Below are 23,837 nucleotides of genomic sequence, written 5' to 3' on the forward strand. Positions count from 1 at the left end.
AACTCCTTTAGTACCATCAGACGTACCATCACTCCCCCTAGTGGAAGAGTGACAACACTGCAACGACCAGGACTCTGGGGCGCTGCACTTTCACATTTCCGTCTTTTGCAGACCGTTACAATGCGTCGTTCTGTGGAAAAAACACATCCTGCAAAGTTGCCCGCAAGATGCGTTGTTTTCACATAGACTTGTATTACCGATGCATCGCGATGTATGGACACACGTTGCATACGTCGTGCACAGGATGCGTAGGTATTTGGCGGGCTGTCGTATCGAAAAAACGTTCAAAGGAACGTTTTTTCGTACGTTGTGTCCTGCATTTTTTACTGCGCGTGCCCAGCCGGAACTCCACCCCCTCCTCCCTGGAACTTTACAATGGGCAGCGGACGCATTGAAAGACTACATCCGCTGCTCACGTCACACTCAAATTCACAAACTTCCATCGGTTAGCGACGGCCGAGTACCGATGGAAATGTGAAAGAAGCCTAATGCGCCTACATACAATATAATTGCCCCACACTGTATAATGGACCCCACACAATATGCTGTACCTCATACGAAAACTTCACACTGTACAATTGCTTGCATACAGTTTAAGGGTATGTGCACATGTTGCGCATTTGGCTGCGGATCCGCAGCGGACTTGGACCTTACCGCAAAGTGATGAGCAGCCTTTCCTCAGCAGAGATGACCTTCAGATGGGGTGCCAAAATATCCAGCAGTCTGTCAAATGCCGGGATCGTCAGACAGCAGAACGACACAAATTTGTCTGGAAATATGAAAATTTCACATGAGAAAAATGGTTACTTAATATATGATTACATTTTTTGACACATTTTAATTAGGATATTATCTTTAGATATTTGGCAACTTACCTCCTCCAATCTGTGTAAAGCACTTAAAAGTGCACCTTTCCGTGTGCTCAGCTACGAGTGGGTGCACCCACATTTTGCGTGCTCGCCTTCTCCTTCTGTGCTGTTGCGCCTAAAATAAAAATAAAAAGTTTAGTACACAGTGAAAAAACAAAGATATGTCAATATTTTTTACATCTACTTTAGCTTACATGCTCTCTGTGACGATTGAGGATTTGCAGCAGTAACCTCAGCATCATAAGTCTGTATGGCCTGCGGAGCTGTAGCTGCATGATCTGCTCTTGGGTCCGCTCTGCTGGGCACTCTGATCTTCGAGCAACCATCCACTCATGATTGCTTTGTCTTTCCAAAATGGAGAATGGAAGAAGAAGGGGTTGGACAAGGAAATGACATCACATTTTTTTTCCTTAGTCAAATTTGTCAAAGTTATATCTTTATTGGTGAAAAAAATGTAGACAAATCCGCAGGAAAAACTGAAAGGAAACCCGCATCAAAAAGGCATCAAAAATGTGTCAAAAACACATCAAATCCACACCTGCGTTTTCTGCCAAGAGATGCCGATTCAGTGTGGAAAAATCCGCAGGCAAATCCGCAACATCTGAACATAACCTAAAGGCTCCCATGTAGCCCTCCAAATATTATAATGGCCCCCAAATAGTCCTCCATACAGCATAATGCACCCCATAGTCCATACAGCATAATACTGCAGCGCCCCAGAGTCCTGGTCGTTGCAGTACTGATGCTCTGCCGCTAAGGGGGGCTATGGTACGTCTGATGGCACTGAAGGAGTTCACCTGACCAGGTATCAAAGACACAAATACACTTCACAGTCTGGCCTCCAGGGGGAGCTAAGGGTGCTATGTATTAGGCCACTCCTCACAATCTGTTAAAACTGGGGGTTAGATAGGGAGTTAGACAGAAAGCTGATTGGGTTGGAACCAGGCAACATCCTGTGGCAGAGGGTGTTGCAGGGGAAGATTCAGGGGGGTCCCTGTCAGGGGTGGGATCCTGACAGAGGCCTAGCGAACAGAAAGAACGCTACGGGACCACGCCTGCACTTCATTGCGGCGGTACCCCAAGAAAGGACAAGAAGCGAGGTTTATTGTGCTGAGTGAGAAACGAGATCAACGCAACAAGGAGAAACACCAGTAGGAGTCTTGCTGTAAGACGAGGCAACATCCTACTGAGGCGCGCAGCCGGTGGCCGGAAACGCCGAGGAAGTATTGAGCTCCAGGCCTTACTTCAAACCTATGGCAGGACAGTCAGTTCTAGGTGGGCTGTCTCACCCAAAATCACCTAAGCAGACACAGGGGGCAACATTTGGAGAGCGGCGACTCTAGAGTCCCGGAAGACCTCCGAGCCTACCCGTCATACGGGTGCGTCCTAGCCATATCATCTGGGGGACGAAGAAGAACATCATAATCGAGTTGTGAGGGAACTTCAGAAACAGACACAACAGTTGTGAGGACTATCCCGTAAGCACAGCAGGGAAGGACTACAACACACAAGCGCTAGAAGGTAGGCACAGATTTCCACCTGCAAAGGGAACTCTGGAGGTGCCATCGGACCGGCCGGACTCAGGTAGCCCGGTTAACCGTATTCCGGACTGAGGATCCTGAAGCCTTCAGTAAAGAGGTAAAGAGACTGCAACCTGGTGTCCTCGTTATTCACCGCGACCTGCACCACACCACAACATCATCACATTCTCAACTTTCACTGGACGCCCCTCAGCAGGGTCACGGACCGGGCCTAGCCACCGTGACAACCCCAGAACTGAGACACAGAGGCCCGGTACCGGGTGCCCCTCGGCCCTGCGGCAGTGGGGGCGCTCCAACTTGGCGTCACGAACAGGATCTACTTAAGCCTGAAGAATCAGGTCATGTGTGCCTTGGAACTGTGATTTATTGTACTTGGACTGTGACTTATTGCAAAGACTGTGCATTGCTATTGCCGCCCGAAGTTCCCGCCAAAAACCGCCGCCATTACAGCGCAGGAGGAGAAGAGGGGCGTGGAGTAGGCGTGGACCAGCTGAGGAGCGCGAAAGACAATGGCCGCCCAGTCTAAATATTTCTGTACCTTGAGGACGTGTCCGTCAGCAGCCGAGATCCGCCTCCTGATTCTCAATGGTGGGCGGAGACAGAGAAAATGAAAACGCCCACGAAGGAGAGAGCGGGAAAAAGACCAGGAGGAGACCCACGTGGAGGACGCAATGGCTGCCCGCTCAGACCCGGAGTGTGGGGTTGAATGGAAAACTCCCCCAGCTACCCGACGGAGGGCAGCGGTCTCACCCCCACAGCTGAAGTGGGTCTTCTGCAACTTGAGATGGAGGATTTAATCGAACAGATCCTCCAGCTGCGGATGGAAACCAAGGCCGCACCCCAGGAGGCGCCAGCGGAGGGACCCCTGTTATGATCCTTAGTGGCTGAGGATCACAAATAGACCAGCAAGTGAATAAACTTAGGACAAGCTCTAGGGAGATGGTAACTGGACTGATCGCAAATCTGAACCTATCCAACACAACTAGAGGTAGCCGGTGAATGTGCCTAAAAAATTCCTAGACGTCTCGAGCCAGCCTGAGGAACTAGCTACCCCTAAAGAGAAAGAAAGACCTCGCTTGCCTCCAGAGAAATAATCCCCAAAGATATAGAAGCCCCCAACAAATATTAACGGTGAAGTAAGAGGAAGGCACATACATAGGGATGAAATCAGATTCAGCAAAAGAGGCCCACTAGTACTAGAAAGCAGAAAATAGAGCAGGGGTCTATGCGATCAATAAAAAACCCTTACAAAATATCCATCCTGAGATTTCAAGAACCCACACACCAACTAACGGTGTGTGGGGAGAAACTCAGTCCACTAGAGCAACCAGCAAGCAAGGGAATCACATTTTAGCAAGCTGGACAAGAAAACATGATAAACACTGCTGATCAAAAATTGAGCAAACAAAACTTAGCTTGTCCTGGATGGACTGGGAGCAAGGTAGTCAGAAGGAATCTGAGTAGCACTGATTACATCGACAGCCGGCAACAAGTGAAAGAGAAGCAGAGCTATATAGGAACCTCCCAGAGGATAACGAACCAGCTGATAGCCAGAGACCAGCAGGATAACAAACAAAGCCACCAGGGGGAGCCCAAAGCAAAAGTCACACCATACCACCAGTGACCACAAGAGGGAGCCTGAAAACAGAGTTCACAACAGTACCCCCCCCTTGAGGAGGGGTCACCGAACCCTCATGAAAACCCCCAGGGCGATCAGGATGAGCCAGATGGAAGGCACGAACCAAATCGGCCGCATGAACATCAGAGGCGACAACCCAAGAATTATCCTCCTGACCATAGCCCTTCCACTTAACCAAATACTGGAGCCTCCGTCTAGAAATACGAGAATCCAAGATCTTCTCCACCACGTATTCCAATTCTCCCTCAACCAGCACCGGGGCAGGAGGCTCAACAGGAGGAACCACAGGCACCACATACCTCCGCAACAACGAGCGATGGAACACATTATGAATAGCAAATGATGCCGGGAGGTCCAGACGAAATGACACAGGGCCAAGGACTTCCAGAATCTTATAAGGACCGATAAACCGAGGCTTGAACTTAGGAGAGGAGACCTTCATAGGAACGAAGCGAGAAGACAACCACACCAAGTCCCCAACGCGAAGTCGGGGACCCACACAGCGACGGCGGTTGGCAAAGAGCTGAGCCTTCTCTTGTGACAGCTTCAAATTGTCCACCACATGATTCCAAATCTGATACAACCTATCAACCAGAACATCCACTCCAGGACAGTCAGAAGGCTCCACCTGACCCGAGGAAAAATGAGGATGAAACCCCGAATTACAAAAAGAAGGAGAAACCAAAGTAGCAGAACTAGCCCGATTATTAAGGGCAAACTCGGACAACGGCAAAAAAGTAACCCAGTCATCCTGATCAGCAGAAACAAAACATCTTAAATAAGTCTCCAAGGTCTGATTCGTTCACTCGGTTTGGCCATTCGTCTGAGGATGGAAGGCCGACGAAAAAGACAAATCAATGCCCAATTTAGCACAAAAGGTCCGCCAAAATCTAGACACAAACGGGGATCCTCTGTCAGAAACAATGTTCTCAGGAATCCCGTGCAAACGAACCACATTTTGAAAAAACAGTGGAACCAACTCGGAGGAGGAAGGCAACTTAGGCAAGGGCACCAAATGGACCATCTTAGAAAAACGATCACACACCACCCAGATGACAGACATTCTCTGAGAGACAGGGAGATCTGAAATAAAATCCATGGAAATGTGCGTCCAAGGCCTCTTCGGGACAGGCAAAGGTAACAGCAAACCACTGGCACGAGAACAGCAAGGCTTAGCCCGAGCACAAATTCCACAAGACTGCACAAAGGAACGCACATCCCGCGACAAGGAAGGCCACCAAAAAGACCTGGCCACCAAGTCTCTGGTACCAAATATTCCAGGATGGCCCGCCAACACCGAAGAATGAACCTCGGAGATGACTCTGTTGGTCCATCTATCCGGGACAAACAGTCTCTCCGGTGGACAGCGGTCAGGTCTATCCGCCTGAAACTATTGCAGCACACGTCGCAAATCTGGGGAGATGGCAGACAAAATCACCCCTTCTCTAAGGATACCAGCTGGCTCTGAATCTCCAGGAGAGTCAGGCACAAAACTCCTAGAAAGAGCATCAGCCTTCACATTCTTTGAACCAGGCAGGTACGAGACAATGAAATCAAAACGAGAGAAAAACAACGACCAACGAGCCTGTCTGGGATTCAGCCGTTTGGCCGACTCGAGATAAATCAAATTCTTGTGATCAGTCAAGACCACCACACGATGTTTAGCTCCCTCGAGCCAATGTCGCCACTCCTCAAATGCCCACTTCATAGCCAACAGCTCCCGATTACCGACATCATAATTCCGCTCGGCAGGCGAAAACGTTCTTGAAAAGAAAGCACATGGCTTCATCACAGAGCCATCGGAGCTTCTCTGCGACAAAACAGCCCCCGCTCCAATTTTGGAAGCATCAACCTCCACCTGGAAGGGAAGTGAGACATCTGGCTGACATAAGACCGGAGCCGAAGAAAACCGACGCTTCAGCTCCCGAAAGGCCTCCACAGCCGCAGAGGACCAGTTAGTCACATCAGAACCTTTCTTGGTCAAATCCGTCAAAGGCTTAACAACACCAGAAAAATTAGCTATGAAGCGACGGTAAAAATTAGCAAAACCCAAGAACTTCTGAAGACTCTTAACAGATGTAGGCTGCGTCCAGTCATGAATAGCCTGAACCTTGACTGGGTCCATCTCAATAGTAGAAGGAGAAAAAATGAAACCCAAAAAAGAAATCTTCTGGACTCCAAACAGACATTTTGAGCCCTTCACAAATAAAGCATTGTCACGCAGGACCTGAAAGACCATCCTGACCTGCCTAACATGAGACTCCCAATCATCAAAAAAAACAGAATATCATCCAGATACACAATCATAAACTTATCCAGATATTCACGGAAGATGTCGTGCATAAAGGACTGAAAGACTGAAGGAGCATTAGAAAGTCCAAAAGGCATCACCAAGTACTCAAAATGGCCTTCAGGCGTATTAAATGCAGTTTTCCATTCATCACCCTGTTTTATACGCACAAGGTTATACGCACCACGAAGATCTATCTTGGTGAACCAACTAGACCCCCTAATGTGAGCAAACAAATCAGTTAACAATGGCAAAGGATACTGAAATTTGACCGTGATTTTATTCAAAAGGCGATAATCAATACAAGGTCTCAGGGAACCATCCTTCTTAGCCACAAAAAAGAATCCTGCACCAAGAGGGGATGAGGACGGGCGAATATGTCCCTTCTCCAAAGACTCCATTATATAACTCCGCATGGCAGCATGCTCCGGCACAGATAAATTGAAAAGTCGTCCCTTAAGAAACTTACTACCAGGAATCAAATTTATAGCACAATCACAGTCCCTATGAGGAGGTAGAGAATTGAGTTTGGGCTCCTCAAATACATCCTGGTAGTCTGACAAAAACGTAGGGACTTCAGAAGGAGTGGACGAAGCAATTGACACCACAGGAGCGTCACCATGAATTCCCTGACAACCCCAACTTGACACAGACATAGCTTTCCAATCCAGGACTGGATTATGAGTCTGCAACCATGGTAGACCCAACACGACAACATCATGCAAATTATGCAATACAAGGAAGCGAATCACCTCCTGATGAACAGGAGTCATGCACATGGTCACTTGTGTCAGTACTGAGGTCTATTCGTAGCCAATGGTGTAGAATCAATTCCCCTTAGTGGAATAGGGAATTTTAAAGGCTCTAAATCAAAACCACAGTGCCTGGCAAATGACCAATCCATAAGACTCAGGGCAGCACCTGAATCTACAAAAGCATTAACCGGGTAAGATGACAGGGAACAAATCAGGGTAACAGACAAAATGAACTTAGGCTGTAAAGTACCAATGGTGACAGAATTATCAACCTTTTTTTTGCGCTTAGAGCATGCTGAGATAACATGAGCTGAGTCACCACAGTAAAAGCACAACCCATTTTGCCGTCTATAATTTTGCCGTTCACTTCTGGTCAGAATTCTGTCACATTGCATAGATTCAGGTGTCTGTTCAGAAGACACCGCCAAATGGTGCACAGGTTTGCGCTCCCGTAAACGCCGATCAATCTGAATGGCCAAAGTCATTGACTCATTCAGACCTGCAGGCGTAGGGAACCCCACCATGACATTCTTAATGGCTTCAGAAAGACCTTCTCTGAAATTTGCAGCCAGGGCACACTCATTCCACTGAGTAAGCACCGACCATTTCCGAAATTTCTGGCAGTACGCCTCTGCTTCATCTTGCCCCTGCGAGAGGGCCAATAACGCTTTTTCAGCCTGGTTCTCAAGATTAGGTTCCTCATAGAGCAATCCAAGGGCCAGAAAAAACGCATCTACACTAAGCAATGCAGGATCCCCTGGCGTCAATGCGAAGGCCCAATCTTGAGGGTCACCACGCAAAAAGGAAATGATAATCTTAACTTGCTGAACGGCATCACCAGAGGAACGAGGTTTCAAAGAAAGAAACAACTTACAATTGTTCTTAAAATTCAGGAACCTAGATCTATCTCCAGAAAACAACTCCGGAATAGGTATTCTAGGCTCAGACATAGGACTGTGAACAACAAAATCCTGAATACTTTGAACCCTAACAGCAAGATGATCCAGACTGGAAGCCAAGCTCTGGACATCCATGTCAGCAGCTGAACTCAGAGCCACACCAAGATTAAGAGGAGGAGAGAAGCTAGCCACAGCAGCTAGACACACGGCAACAAAAAAAAAAAAAAATTTCTCAAGGCTTCTTTTCTCCTGCTTCTGCCATGCAATTAACACTTTCTTGGCCGGCTGTACTGTTATGATCCTTAGTGGCTGAGGATCACAAATAGACCAGCAAGTGAATAAACTTAGGACAAGCTCTAGGGAGATGGTAACTGGACTGATCGCAAATCTGAACCTATCCAACACAACTAGAGGTAGCCGGTGAACGTGCCTAAAAAATTCCTAGACGTCTCGAGCCAGCCTGAGGAACTAGCTACCCCTAAAGAGAAAGAAAGACCTCGCTTGCCTCCAGAGAAATAATCCCCAAAGATATAGAAGCCCCCAACAAATATTAACGGTGAAGTAAGAGGAAGGCACATACATAGGGATGAAATCAGATTCAGCAAAAGAGGCCCACTAGTACTAGAAAGCAGAAAATAGAGCAGGGGTCTATGCGATCAATAAAAAACCCTTACAAAATATCCATCCTGAGATTTCAAGAACCCACACACCAACTAACGGTGTGTGGGGAGAAACTCAGTCCACTAGAGCAACCAGCAAGCAAGGGAATCACATTTTAGCAAGCTGGACAAGAAAACATGATAAACACTGCTGATCAAAAATTGAGCAAACAAAACTTAGCTTGTCCTGGATGGACTGGGAGCAAGGTAGTCAGAAGGAATCTGAGTAGCACTGATTACATCGACAGCCAGCAACAAGTGAAAGAGAAGCAGAGCTATATAGGAACCTCCCAGAGGATAACGAACCAGCTGATAGCCAGAGACCAGCAGGATAACAAACAAAGCCACCAGGGGGAGCCCAAAGCAAAAGTCACACCATACCACCAGTGACCACAAGAGGGAGCCTGAAAACAGAGTTCACAACAGACCCCCGCCCTCGGTCCCTGCTCCGCTGATCGACTGTCTGCCGATGTCTCCACCAACGTCACAGCCAGCAGGACCCGCTGCGAAGGAGGACGTTCCACCGGCCGGTAAGTCCGCCGATCCTGCCTCGCTAGCAGAGGACCTGCTGATAGGCCCAGTTGCAGCGCCACCTCCCCCTGGGACCCATCGGCTCCAGCACCTCCTTCCCTGGGACCAAGTCACAGGCATGGAGCACCTCCTGAGGGCTCCGATCTCGCCAGTCACCCTGCCAGGCGCGGTCTATGCGGAGCGCACGGTGTATCGCTGGGTGAACCCCGGGGCCAACTTTATGGGGTTCCCCGGGGTGGCGACCCAAGAAGGAGAGATGGTGCAGGCCCTGAGCTGGGAGGAGTACCAGGCCCAGCTAGAGCAGCAGTGGGAAGAGAAAGAAAAGGCGTACCAGGCCGGGCTAGAGGCCCACCACCGAAAAGACTTGGTGGTAAAGGATCGGGCCCGTAAGGACCCCACCACCCATCAGGCCCCGCGCAGGCAGGGCATTGTCATTGCCTTCAAGCTCCGCGGAGGCTGATGCTTTATTAAAGAGCCAGGCTTGTATGCGGAGGTGTTTGTTAACAGCAGGGATGTTGAGTCCCACCTGAGGGAGGGTCACCCGGCCTGGGACCTCCACCCAGGGGACGAAGTTACCTACACCCGGCACTTCGGGGAGAAGGGGTGGTTCGCTTTGAACGTCCATAAGAAGAATTCCGTGACATTCCCAACCGAAGTGCCCGCAAAGCAGACCCCTGCGATGAAAACACCCCCCGGTGACCGATCCGCCGCCACTACAAGGACCACGGTGGCTACTCCAACCTGCACCGTGGTCAAGACCATGACCTGCACCGTTACTACCACCGCCACTGTGGTGGCTGGGAGCTTGGCCGCAGTGGTAAGGGGTGCCCCGGCTGGAGTTGAAACCAAAACGGTGGCCACCCAGACCCCTGTCTGGGAGAAGGAGGCCACCTCCTGCTCAGCCAGAAACTGAGTATGCAAGAACGCTTCATCACTTGTATATAGTTAACTGTCCGTCTTTCTATGTGTCTTCCTGCTGCTACAACCCGACTAGGGTTAACTCTTAAAGGGATCCCTTAGTTTACCCGGGATCCCTACTTTTGCCTTTTTGCTTTTGTTTCTCGTTCATCATTGTTGAAAAGAACTGCTGGATCATGAACACTGCATGATTACAAACTTATTGTAAATAGTTTGCACCTTCTTAAAGGTGCCCTCTACTGGTTTTACAAAGAAAAGGACTCTTTGCGAAGAAACTGTTCTTAGAAACAGCACTGGAGTCCTTGCTGTATACGAACTCGCAGCTTGAGAAATTGCACTACCTCCAAGAGACTTGGTCCCCTCTTAAAGGGGACATTCACCAATAGCACTTAAAGTGAAATAATGCTTACATGTAGAAGTTATATGTAGTTAGCTAGTTAATTGTAAGAAATGTTTAATGATGTGTTAGAGAATGAGGACAGGAAGTGAACCCGTACGGGGTTAGTCGGTGAGTCCTCCTAGGAGCTGTACAGAGATGGCTCAGCGATCCTAAACTGAGAGAAGGTTGATAAGTTCTATACTGTGTATAGTAACAGAAAGGCAGTAGGCCCGGATGAGGAATGGGGCGGTCCTGCAACAGAGCGAGAGGCAGTAGGCCTGGGGCAGATAGACAGGCGGTCCTGCAGATGTAAAGGTGGAAAATGAAGAAAAGTTGATTAGCCTTATAGTGTTTTATAAGAAGGTCTTTAGTGGATTCAGCGTATACGTCCTTAAAGGCAATGTTAAATTATTGTTCAGAAATTTGCACTTAGTAGAATACCTGGTTGGGTAAGAGAAGTTATTTATAATAAGTTATTTAAATATTTAACCATGTTTGTAACATTCAAGTGTCCTCACCTCCCATAAAGGGAAGCTCTGTTCAAATTTACTTGTTATTGCATTTCAAAAATTGTATGTCTTTTTGCTGACATGTATTGTTGTTTTCTTCCCAGTCCAGGAGTACTGGGTTTAACCATGAGGGGGAGGGAGTGCAGCGCCCCAGAGTCCTGGTCATTGCAGTACTGATGCTCCGCCGCTAAGGGGGGCTATGGTACGTCTGATGGCACTGAAGGAGTTCACCTGACCAGGCATCACAGACACCAATACACTTCACAGTCTGGCCTCCAGGGGGAGCTAAGGGTGCTATGTATTAGGCCACTCCTCACAATCTGTTAAAACTGGGGGTTAGATAGGAAGTTAGACAGAAAGCTGACTGGGTTGGAACCAGGCAACATCCTGTGGCAGAGGGTGTTGCAGGGAAAGATTCAGGGGGGTCACTGTCAGGGGTGGGATCCTGACAGAGGCCTAGCGAACAGAAAGAAGGTTACGGGACCGCGCCTGCACTTCATTGTGGCGGTACCCCAAGAAAGGACAAGAAGCGAGGTTTATTGTGCTGAGTGAGAAACGAGATCAACGCAACAAGGAGAAACACCAGTAGGAGTCGTGCTGTAAGACGAGGCAACATCCTACTGAGGCGCGCAGCCGGTGGCCGGAAACGCTGAGGAAGTATTGAGCTCCAGGCCTTACTTCAAACCTACGGCAGGACAGTCAGTTCTAGGCGGGCTGTCTCACCCAAAATCACCTAAGCAGACACAGGGGGCAACATTTGGAGAGGGGCGACTCTAGGGTCCTGGAAGACCTCCGAGCCTACCCGTCATACGGGTGCGTCCTAGCCATATCATCTGGGGGACGAAGAAGAACATCACAATCGAGTTGTGAGGGAACTTCAGAAACAAACACAACAGTTGTGAGGACTATCCCGTAAGCACAGCAGGGAAGGACTACAACACACAAGCGCTAGAAGGTAGGCACAGATTTCCACCTGCATAGGGAACTCTGGAGGTGCCATTGGACCGGCCGGACTCAGGTAGCCCGGTTAACCGTATTCCGGACTGAGGATCCTGAAGCCTTCAGTAAAGAGGTAAAGAGACTGCAACCTGGTGTCCTCGTTATTCACCGCGACCTGCACCACACCACAACATCATCACATTCTCAACTTTCACTGGACGCCCCTCAGCAGGGTCACGGACCGGGCCTAGCCACCGTGACAACCCCAGAACTGAGACACAGAGGCCCGGTACCGGGTGCCCCTCGGCCCTGCGGCAGTGGGGGCGCTCCAATACACCTCATAATCTGTACAGCATGATGCCCCTTATGGTCTATACAGTATTGTGATAGAAATATATATATCATGTAGATCTCACTTGCATGTACAGTATACTCATATATACTCACAGCTAATATATACATTATAATCAATGGCTTAAAATGGCTGACATAAACTGATATAAGCCAGACAGACTGTATGGGGTTTTCCAGGCAAAAGCAGAACAAAGCCAGATGTATTAAGTGATGATCAGATGTCTCAACTTTATCCTAGATGCAGAAAGATGCAGAGAGCTACATTTTAGTTGCTTAATCAGCAGCCATATGTGCATGAATCACAATATTCCATATATATTTAGATAACCAATAACAGAGGAGCTAGACAATATGGTAATTAACTAACCACCCCTAACCACTCCTTTCTATATGCAATTGTAAAACTATGTATGTACAATAAATCATCAGTATTGATGGAATGTTATTGACACAATGGTATGCAGTCTCATTCCTTGAGCGCTCAAAATACTCGGTCTTATTGGGAACGGCCGCAGCACACACAGGGATAGATTTATCGTAACCAAATTTTCATAACAACTGGCGCCCAACGTGGGGCATGGACGAAACACACAGGGGACCCTGCTGACCGGAGAGACGGAGGTGTTGGCCACGGCCTTGGTTCACGGGATGGAGACTGCGCAGCTCCATAAGTAAGGTAAGAAAATGTTATCTTACCTGAAAGTCCCCTGTGCCCAGTCCGGGTCTATGCCTCTTGCTGGTCAGGTGTGGTCACCACCGCATTCCCAGGTAGTGTAAAAAGTCCAAGCCTGTATCCAACAAATCTTGGGATATAAGTCAAGGTGTCTGCTGTGTGCCGTGTATGTGTTCCATGTTTGTGTAAGATCCGGGAGAAAGTTGGAACGGTGACTGTTTTGTTTGTGGTTGCTGGGTAACAGACCGCAGGAGGTCAAATCGCTCGATAAGTTATTGCAGGATTCCCGTGCAACAGGAAGGACAGGTCGTCCCAGGGACAGGTGTTCCCAGGCTCCAGGCTCGGGTAGTGATAACTTAGAGGGCTACTGCAGATTCCCGTAGTGCCGGCGAGCCAGTTAGGACGACTGGACCGGGGTGGTAGATTTCCCGCTTGTGTTTCTCACTCAGGCGGCCCGGGCACAGGTGTGCCCAGTGCGATTGGCAGTAGTCTGTTCCCAGAGCAACGTGCACGTGTCACAGAATAATAAAAAGGGCATCGGTTCTCCTGGACGTGTATCTGTTTGTTAATGTTGCGTGTTGCTGCTTTAAGTGATAACAGTTGTGAGTGCATACAATTGTAAAGGAAATTTTTTTTTCTCTTTTCAGAACTTCACCTTCTCCATGCTGCTAGCAGAGATATATCCATTGTAAATCACACTGTCACATCTGTTTTTGGAAAGTTTCCTGTTTCTGCATTCTGAGTAGTGCTACAGTGTAGCAATTTTTGAAGAAGTAAAACTAAGTGGTATCTATCATTTTTGCTGTGACATACTTGTTTTCAGATATGTGATTTTAGACTTCAGATACAGCAGCATAAGAAAAGGGAAAGTGCATGTCTGACTGCGTTTGAGCACAGAGGGAGAAAAAAAGAGAAAAGCCGTTTTAACTTTTTACTCTTTTGAAGGTTTTCCTTCTGTCTTTTTTCATTTTAAAGTTTTTTTTGTCATGGTATAGGAGTTTTTTGCACAGTATGTGGCGCACCCCGTCCTGTCCCTCCCTACAGGGAGAAGGCATCAATGTTCCAACTATGCCCTCTATGACTGCACAGAGGGGGGAGGAATTCTCTTCTCTATCCTCCTTTTTCTCTGTCACTCTTTCTCTCCTTCTCTCTCTCTCCTTTCCTCTCCTCTTTCTCCACACTTTTCTCTTCTCTCTCTCTCCCCCTCTCTCTATCTCTCTTCTCCACTCCTCTTTCCTCCTTTTTCACTCACCCTCTCTCTCTCTCCCTTCTCCACTCCCTTCAACCAATCCTCATGTTTCTTCTTCTTCTCTCTCCATCTCCTTCTGCACACCCTGATTCTCCTCCTTTCTCTTCACCACACCTTTCTATCTCTCTCTATCTCCTCTTTCCTCCTTCACTCATCTCCACATTCTCGCTCTCCTCCTTCTGTTCCTTTTTCTCACTCCTCTCCTCCTCCTATGCTCCTTTCATCAACTCCTCCTCCTTCTTCCTCTTTCTTCTTCTTCTGCTGGGCCAACGCCGAATTCAAACAATGTGCTTACGGCACAAGGCACCCCTTCTATGTCCCTGGCACAATCCAGCCATTGCCAGTTGTGATATCGGGAAAAGAAGGTGAAAATCCCCCTACACACAATGCAGTATGCAACCCCCAGACACATCAGGCAGCAGACAGCTCAGCCCTGGGTGCAGAGGGGGAGGACTGACATCACCATCTGCTGATAATGTACAACTTGAGCACCTGTCAGAGCTGCCTACATTCACACCAACATAGAACTATAAGCCTATGCTTCAGCAGGGGGGAGACATCCTCACATAAAAAGGCAACTTCTAAGTCTAAAAAATCAGTCAGTGTATGACCCCAGCACATGCTATCACAACTATTCCTCCGATGAAGATGAGGAGGGAACATCATACATGCACCAAGAATGCAGGGGCAGATAGAGGCACCACCATTACACTGTGTGCACTTCACCCCAAGTCAGGTGACCAGCATTCTCAACAATCTTCCAGACTCAGGGATGCATCCCATGCCATTTTACCAAAGAATGTAGCAGAACCAGCGAACATATGCAGCCACCTGGAATGATCTCTGGGCTATAAATGGAAATAAAAGCAGGTGATGCACTCTGGCCAATCATGAAGGAACAATTCAAACTTTCAGCAGAATTAGATGTACACACTTGGGAGTCAGGGCCACAGCTAAGTGAACAGCTCAGAGAGAGGTCCAAAGGCAGATTGGCAGGACAAGCCCTCAGCTTACATGACATGAGCCAAGACAAGACAGAGTCTGTAAAGAAGTTTCATGGCAGAGTAATGCTAGTTTTCCATGACTTGGGCTTCACCATGACCAGATATGCAGGCAAATGTTGGCACAGGCCTTTTTGCATGGACTGAGACAGCCAATCAGGAAACCACTGATAGTGGCTAGGTCTGAGAACAGGTCAATGGCAGTGAACTGACCCAGCAAAATGGTTTAAATGCGCCTAGGAGACTGTTTATTGCCAATTGTCGCCAAAACTGCTGCTATTATAGCGCCACAAGGAGCGGGAAGAAGGAAACGGGTGCCGTGCTGCTGAGAACGCCGGAAGGGGAGCCAGAGGTGAAGACGCTGCAAAGTGCCGAGCGACACACCAGAAGAACCGCTGCAGACTCCGGAGAGGAGACACCGACCTCAATAAGGTTATCAAAGGGGAGAAGCTATGTCAGAGCAGGGGGAAAGAAGTGATGGCAGATGCAGCCGCAGCCCCTGTAATGCCCCAAGATCTTGGGTCGGATGCAGCCGCAGGTCTCATGGCACCCCCGGGCCTCGCCACGGACGCACCTGCAGGCTCCATCTTACCACCGCAGCTTCAATCAGCAGGCCAGACCCCGCTGCCGCTACAGTACCCATCATGCCGTTGTCCACAGTAGCCAAAGGGATTGAGTCCCAACCAGGGGTGCAGAAGACAGCCCCTCTCATGGTGACCACTGACCTGGAAGCACAACCACCGTACAAAGAGAGAAGAAGTGTCAAGTCTTGCATCTGTGGCAAGTTTGGCCATTTCCGGAACCAGTGCAGAGCACCCATGCAACCCAAGACTTGATCCAGAGAAACAGGTCAAGGAAGAAGTACAGAAAGCAGTGAAGTACCCTGTCCATAGGACGGGGCAAGCAAGCCAGGTCCGCAAGACACTACGCTCCTGACATGTAAAACCCCATCTGCAGGACCAATACCTCAAATTACCCTGAAAGTGGATGGCGTTGTCAGATCTTTCCTTCTGCACACCGGTGCAAGTGTGATGAGACCTGTGGAACTCCCTGTTACCACCTGCTTATCAGAATCCTCTGTGTCTCGCATGGGCATTGATGGTCAAGTCAGATATTCTCAGCTTACAAAGCCTCTGAGCGTGTGCACTCAGCCAGGACACTCTATCCTGTCCCAGTTTGTGGTGTCAAGGACCTGCCACTCAACCTGCTGGGAGCAGACCTACTGCAGAAGCTGAAGGCAACCACAGTGTTCCAGGAAGATGGGACACTTTCTTCATCCCTGACCCAAGAAGAATCATGCTGGCGGCCCTACAAGAACCTCAAACAACCGATGAGGCCTACCCAAGGAGGTACTGGACGTAGTACCAGAAAGTGTATGGTCTAAGGGACCACAGGACGTGGGAAAACCTCAAGTTGTCCCGTACGAGTGTCACTCAAGCCAGGTACCCCGTACCCTGGGAAGGCCCAGTATCCCCTGTCCATCGCCTAGACTCAAGCTGCCTCTGACCAACTGAAGGTCTATCTGGAAATAGGAATCATTGTTCCTTGCACATTGCCTCGCAACTTCACAGTTCACCAAAACAATGTCCACAGTCCTCACCAACTGGGTCACATAACATGCAGAAGTAACCCTGCTACAATACGTGGACAATCTACTCATTTGTGCAGTTGACTTTGACATGTGTAAAGCCCATTTCTTGTCTCTCCTACTCTACCTGGCGGAGCAGCACTACAAGGTCTCAAAGAACAAAGTCCAGTGGTGTCTGAAGCGAGTTACGTTCCAGAGACACTGTATTGCTCACCTGGCGAAACACCTGACAGATGACCGGAAGACCACAGTGGAGAAGATGGTTCCTCCAACAACTCCAAAGGCGCTACAGGCCTTCCTTGGTCTAGTTTCGTATTGCAGAGCCTGGATCCCTGATGCCTCAGTCCTAATGCAGCCTCTGTGTGATTACGTCAACGTAATCCCGTTCCTCTTGACAGATGCAGCCTTCAGCTAGTTCTAGAATTTAAAAGGCTCTGTAGTCTCAGCGCCAGCACTAGGCCTACCCGACTACGAGAAGCCATTTTGTCTCTACCTGATGAAAAAAGAAGGCCTTGCTACTGGAGTCCTGATGCAGCTTCAGAGGGGGAAAGCAGAGACTTTTAGACTACTTTTCAGCTCGCCTGGATCCAGTTGCAAGGGGAGCCTCTTCCTCCTGCATGAGAGCAGCAGTTGCAGCACACGCCCTCCTGGACAGGACTGCTGACATCATTGGAAAAACCATTGGAAATCCTGGCTCCGCATGACATCTCAGCAATCCTCAACCAAACCCAGCCAAAACATCTCTCCACCGCCAGGCATCTTCACCTCCAGTGCTCTCTACTCCTGCCCGACAATGTCACCATCTCCAGATGCACAGTCCTCAACCTGTCCACTCTACTCCCACTCCCAAGGGGGATACAGATATGGACCCTCAGATCAAAATTCTGATCAAAATCTGCATGATACCTTCCATAGGGATCTGGATTTGCTCCGGACAGGTGACCATGATTGCCTCAGCATCATGCAACAGGAGACAGCAGGACGACCCAAGGTGGCAGAAGAGCCACTGACCAACCCAGAGCTGATCCTCTATGTGGATGGCTCCAGATTTGCAGATGATGAAGGAAGATTCCACACGGGATGTGCAGTGACCAGCAATCAAGAGATCCTGTGGTCCAGAAGTCTGCTGCCTAGTCGGTCAGCCCAGGAAGCAGAACTGATAGTGCTGACGAAGGCCTACCAGATGGCAGAAGACAAGACTGCAAACATATATATCGATTCAAGGTACTCGCATGGCATAGCACATGACTTTGGACCCATCTGGGCTGCAAGGGACTTCATCACAGCAAGCGGAACAACCGTGAAGCATCATGGAGCCATTAAGGACCTGCTGAACGCACTTCAACTTCCAAAAATGGTGGCAGTACTAAAAGTCAAAGCGCATGGAAAACTAAACACAGTAGAGGCACGGGGTAATAACGTAGCAGATATGGCAGCCAAAGAAGCAGTCAAAGGAAGACAATATGGAGAAGTGGGAGAGGTCGTAGAGCCGGACGGCTACTACAGGACGGCTGAAGACAGGAAACCTGACAAGATGACGTCCTGGGATCTGCTCAAAAAGCAGCAAGAGCAAGCCCCAAAGGACAAGAAGGAATGCTGGATGCGGAAGGGAGCAACACATGAAGAAGGAGGGGTATACTCAACGGACTACAAACCCTGTTTACCCCAAAGTATCTACCCTATGGTGGTCCATTGGGCACATGGGCCCACACACAGATCAAAGACACAGATGAATGATCTGATTGGTGCTTACTGGTTCGCTCCAGGGATCTCCACCGTAACAGCCAAGTTCACTAGCAGCTGTTTGACCTGCGCCAAATGCAATCCTGGAAGAATGGAGAAAGTTCCCACACATCATCTTGCCAGACCACTGTAACCCTTCCAGAGGGTCCAGATAGACCACATCCAAATGCCGCCAAGTGGAGGATTCGAATATGCCATTGTAGTCGTGGACGTGTTCTCAGGATGGCCAGAAGCTTTCCCAGTGAGGAACCGGTCAGCAAAGACTACTGCAAAGAAGCTACTCTCAGAGACGAGATATGCAGCTATGGGGTCCCAGAAGTGATAGGGAGTGACCAGGGACCCGCATTCACAGCAAGTCTCACACGAGAGATCTGGTCAGCAGTAGGGTCAGACTTAGGCCTACACACTCCTTACAATCGCCAGAGTAGTGAGAAAGTGGAAAGACTGAATGGGACACTTAAGAACAGGATGTTGAAAGTTGCCCAAGAGACATGCAAACTATGGCAGGAGACACTCCCAATCACACTACCTAGTGTAAGGCGCACTTCCAGAGGCCCAGAAAAGCTGTCACCATATGAAATATTGTTTGGGTCTAGTCCCAGGTTAGGGGTATTCTTTCACTCAGCAGGTGATAATGCAATATGATACTTTGTCTGCTTATGTAATTAAACTCACCAAGAAACTTGCTAACATCTCGAGTTTTTTTCTTCATTGCCAGATCCAGATTCAGTGTCCGGTAAGCACTCCTTGAAGCCAGGAGACTGGGTGTTGGTAAAAAAAAGTTTGTAAGGAGAACACCACTCGATCCCAGATTTGATGGTCCTGTTCAAGTGCTGCTGATGACACCAACCTCTGTGAAGCTGGAGGGAAGACCCACTTGGATCCACGCATCGCATTGCAAGAAAGCTCCCCTACCAGAGGATGACACCCAAGCCAGAATGATGTTGTGGATGCCCTGCCTGACCGAATAGATGACCTACCTGATAAAGAATACACACAGCTTACTACACATGCTGTTGACTAAGAGACTGATTGCAATGAACCCCCGTTAGGGACAGATCTCCTGACCGCCCATTTGCGAAAAGTCTGTACGGAGTGGGGCGTATGCACTAGGCGTGCGTCAGTTCACCAGCAGCACAAAAGAGTTGCAGCGCTTTGGGACAGGAGGCTAGGATTAGGGCAAGTGATATCTAAGGGGGGCTTGTGATAGAAATATATATATCATGTAGATCTCACTTGCATGTATACTCATGTATACTTCCAGCTAATATATACATTATAATCAATGTCTTAAAATGGCTGACATAAACTGATATAAGCCAGACAGACTGTAGGGGGTTTTCCAGGTAAAAGCAGAAAAAAGCAGAACAACGCCAGATGTATTAAGTGATGATCAGGTGTCTCAACTTTGTCCTACATGCAGAAAGATGCAGAGAGCTACATTTTAGTTGCTTAATCAGCATTCATATGTGCATTAATCACAATATTCCATATATATTTAGATAACCAATAACAGAGGAGCTAGACAATATGGTAATAAACTAACCACCCCTAACCACCCCTTTCTATATGCAATTATAAAACTATGTATGTACAATAAATCATCAGTATTGATGGAATGTTATTGACACAATGGTGTGCAGTTTCATTCCTTGAGCGCTCAAAATACTCAGCCTTATTGGGAACGGCCGCAGCACACACAGGGATAGATTTATCCAAACCAAATTTCCATAACAGTATAATGCACCCCGTACAGTATAATGCACCCCATGGCCCATACAGTATAATGTACCCCATAGCCCATACAATATAATGCACTCCATAGCCCGTAAAGCATAATGCACCTCGTAGCCCATAAAGCATAATGCACCGCATATAGTCCTCCATACATCATAATGCACCCCATAGTCTATACCGTATAATGCACCCCATAGTCTATACAGTATAATGCACCCATAACCCATGTAATGATATCATCAATTGTCAGACGCTGAGGAAGTATGATGGGGAGGAAGCGTCAGCTGATGCTCCTTCCTCCATAATTGCTTTCAACTGTATCAACAGATGCCGATACAGTTGAACTTGTGGGGGGAGTTCATGGGCCCCATAGTGGCAGTGCAGGGAGATTGTCTCCCTGCTCTGCCGCAGAGTTTAACTGTAACTGCAGGCTGCGCACACTGAAACACTTAAAAGTAGCTCCGAATGAGCCCCACAGAGCACTGGACCTGGGGCGGCCACACCGTCTGTCCCCTCCTGTAGCTACGCTATTGAATTTGCGTGGCATGTTCATCTTTCCTTTGAGTGTTTCTGCCTGCTTATGACTGGTCAGCATCATGTAGGGAGAAGAAATATATTGTGCTAGTTAAAATCTGATAATACTCACTTGGACGTAAGGAAAATTAACTCATTAATGGCTAAATAATTTAATAGCTAACATCTCCACAACGGAGGAATGAAAAAAAAAAAAAGCAAAACAAAAAACCCACTAACGTTTTATTCCACCCTGCATCTATTATTACATACTGTGTCCAGTTCAACTTGAAAAATTTGGTGAAAGGTCCTCTTTAACCCCTTAGGCCCCAAGGGTGGTTTGCACGTTAATGACCGGGCCAATTTTTACAATTCTGACCACTGTCCCTTTATGAGGTTATAACTCTGAAACTCTTCAACGGATCTTAGCGATTCTGACACTGTTTTTTCATGATATATTGTACTTCATGATAGTGGTAAAATTTCTTCGATATAACTTTATTTGTGAAAAAAAAGGAAATTTGGCAAAAATGTTGAAAATTTTGCAATTTTCCAACTTTGAATTTTTATGCCCTTAAATCACAGAGATATGTCACATAAAATAATTAATAAGTAACATTTCCCACATGTCTACTTTACATCAGCAAAATTCTAGAACCCAATTTTTTTTTTGTTAGGGAGTTATAAGGGTTAAAAGTTGACCAGCAATTTCTCATTTTTACACCACCGATATTTTTTAGGGACCACATCACATTTGAAGTCATTTTGAGGGGTCTACAGTATATGATAAAAAATAACCAAGTGTGACACCATTCTAAAAAGTGCACCCTTCAAGGTGCTCCAAACCACATTCAAGAAGTTTATTAACCCTTCAGGTGTTTTACAGGAATTTTTGGAATGTTTAAATAAAAATAAACATTTAACTTTTTTTCACAAAAAATTTACTTCAGCTCCAATTTGTTTTATTTTACCAAGGGTAACAGGAGAGAATGGACCCGAAATGTTGTTGTGCCATTTGTTCTGAGTATGCCGATACCCCATATGTGGGGGTAAACCACTGTTTGGCGCATGGCAGAGCTTGGAAGGGAATTGAGATGGGACGCCATGTTGCATTTGGAGAGCCCCTGATGTGCCTAAACATTGAAATCCCCACAAGTGGCACCATTTTTGAAAGGAGACCCCCTAAGGAACTTATCTAGATGTGTTTTGACAGCTTTGAACCCCCAAGTGTTTCACTACAGTTTATATCGCAGAGCCATGAAAATAAAAATTCTTTTTTTTTTCACAAAAAATATTTTTTAGCCCCCAGTTTTGTATTTTCCCAAGGGTAAAAGGAGAAATTCGACACCAAAAGTTTTGTCCTGAGTACGGTGATACCCCATATGTGGGGGGGAACCACCGTTTGGGCGCATGGCAGAGCTCAGAAGGGAAGGAGCGCCATTTGGAATGCAGACTGAGATGGATTGGTCTGCAGGCGTCACGTTGCATTTGCAGAGCCCCTGATGCACCTAAACAGTAGAAACCCCCCACAAGTGACACCATTTTGGAAACTAGACCCTCAAAGGAACTTATCTAGATGTGTTGTGAGAACTTTGAACCCCCAAGTGTTTCACTACAGCTTTTAACGCAGAGCCGTGAAAATAAAAAATCATTTTTTTACACCAAAATTATTTTTTAGCCCCCTGTTTTGTATTTTTCCAAGGGTAACAGGAGAAATTGGACCCCAAAAGTTGTTGTCCAATTTGTCCTGAGTACGCTGATACCCCATATGTGGTGGGAAACCACCGTTTGGGCGCATGGCAGAGCTCGGAAGGGAAGGAGCGCAATTTGGAATGCAGACTTAGATGGACTGGTCTGCAGGTGTCACGCTGCATTTGCAGAGCCCCTGATGCACCTAAACAGTATTAACCCCCCAAAAGTGACACCATTTTGGAAACTAGACCCCCAAGGAACTTATCTAGATGTGTTGTGAGAACTTTGAACCCCCATGTGTTTCACTACAGTTTATAACGCAGAGTCGTGAAAATAAAAATTAATTTTTTTCCCACAAAAATGTTTTTTTAGCCCCCCAAATTTTTATTTTCCCAAGGGTAACAAGAGAAATTGGACCCCAATTGTTGTTGTCCAATTTGTCCTGTGTATGCTGATGCCCCATATGTTGGGGTAAACCCCTGTTTTGGTGCATGGCAGAGCTTGGAAGGGAAAGAGCACTGTTTTACTTTTTCAACGCAGAATTGGCTGGAATTGAGATCGGATGCCATGTCGCGTTTCGAGAGCCCTGATGTGCCTAAACAGTGGAAACCCCCAATTTTAACTGAAACCCTATCCCAAACACACCCCTAACCCTAATCCCAACCATAATCCTAACCACACCCCTAACCCTGACACACCCCTAACCCTAATCCCAACCGTAAATGTAATCCAAACCCTAACTTTAGCCCCAACCCTAACTTTAGCCCCAACCCTAACCCAAACTTTAGCCCCAACCCTAACTCTAACTTTAGCCCCAACCCTAACCCTAACTTTAGCCCCAACCCTAACTGTAGCCCTAACCTTAACTTTAGCCCCAGCCCTAACCCTAACTTTAGACCCAGCGCTAACCCTAACTTTAGCCCCAACCCTAACTGTAGCCCTAACCCTAACTGTAGCCCTAACCCTAGCCCCAACCCTAACCCTAGCCCCAACCCTAGCCCTAATCCTAGCCCTAACCCTAGCCCTAGCCCTAACCCTAGCCCCAACCCTAACCCTAACCCCAACCCCAACCCTAACCCTAGCCCTAACCCTAGCCCTAACCCTAGCCCTAACCCTAACCCCAACCCTAACCCTAGCACTAACCCTAGCCCTAACCATAGCCCTAGCCCTAACCCTAGCCCTAACCCTAACCCTAATAGGAAAATGGAAATAAATACATTTTTTAAATTTGTTTGTTTCCCTAACTAAAGGGGTGATGAAGGGGGTTTGATTTACTTTTATAGCTGGTTTTTTTTAGCTAATTTTTATGATTGGCAGCTGTCACACACTAAAAGACGCTTTTTATTGCAAAAAAATTTT

At 47.6% G+C, this 23,837-nt stretch overlaps 1 long non-coding RNA gene across 1 annotated transcript; it reads right to left on the bottom strand.

Moving 5' to 3' along the window:
- Positions 1 to 707: 707 nt before the first annotated feature.
- Positions 708 to 1,116, bottom strand: LOC143809945 (uncharacterized). The gene is made up of 3 exons (XR_013222550.1): positions 1,064 to 1,116; positions 876 to 984; positions 708 to 769 (listed from the first exon to the last, which is right to left on the bottom strand). It is a non-coding gene; the product is annotated as an uncharacterized LOC143809945 (long non-coding RNA).
- Between the last annotated feature and the right edge of the window lie 22,721 nt (positions 1,117 to 23,837).

Source organism: Ranitomeya variabilis, chromosome 2 (assembly GCF_051348905.1).
Source record: "Ranitomeya variabilis isolate aRanVar5 chromosome 2, aRanVar5.hap1, whole genome shotgun sequence".
Taxonomy (NCBI): domain Eukaryota; kingdom Metazoa; phylum Chordata; class Amphibia; order Anura; family Dendrobatidae; genus Ranitomeya; species Ranitomeya variabilis.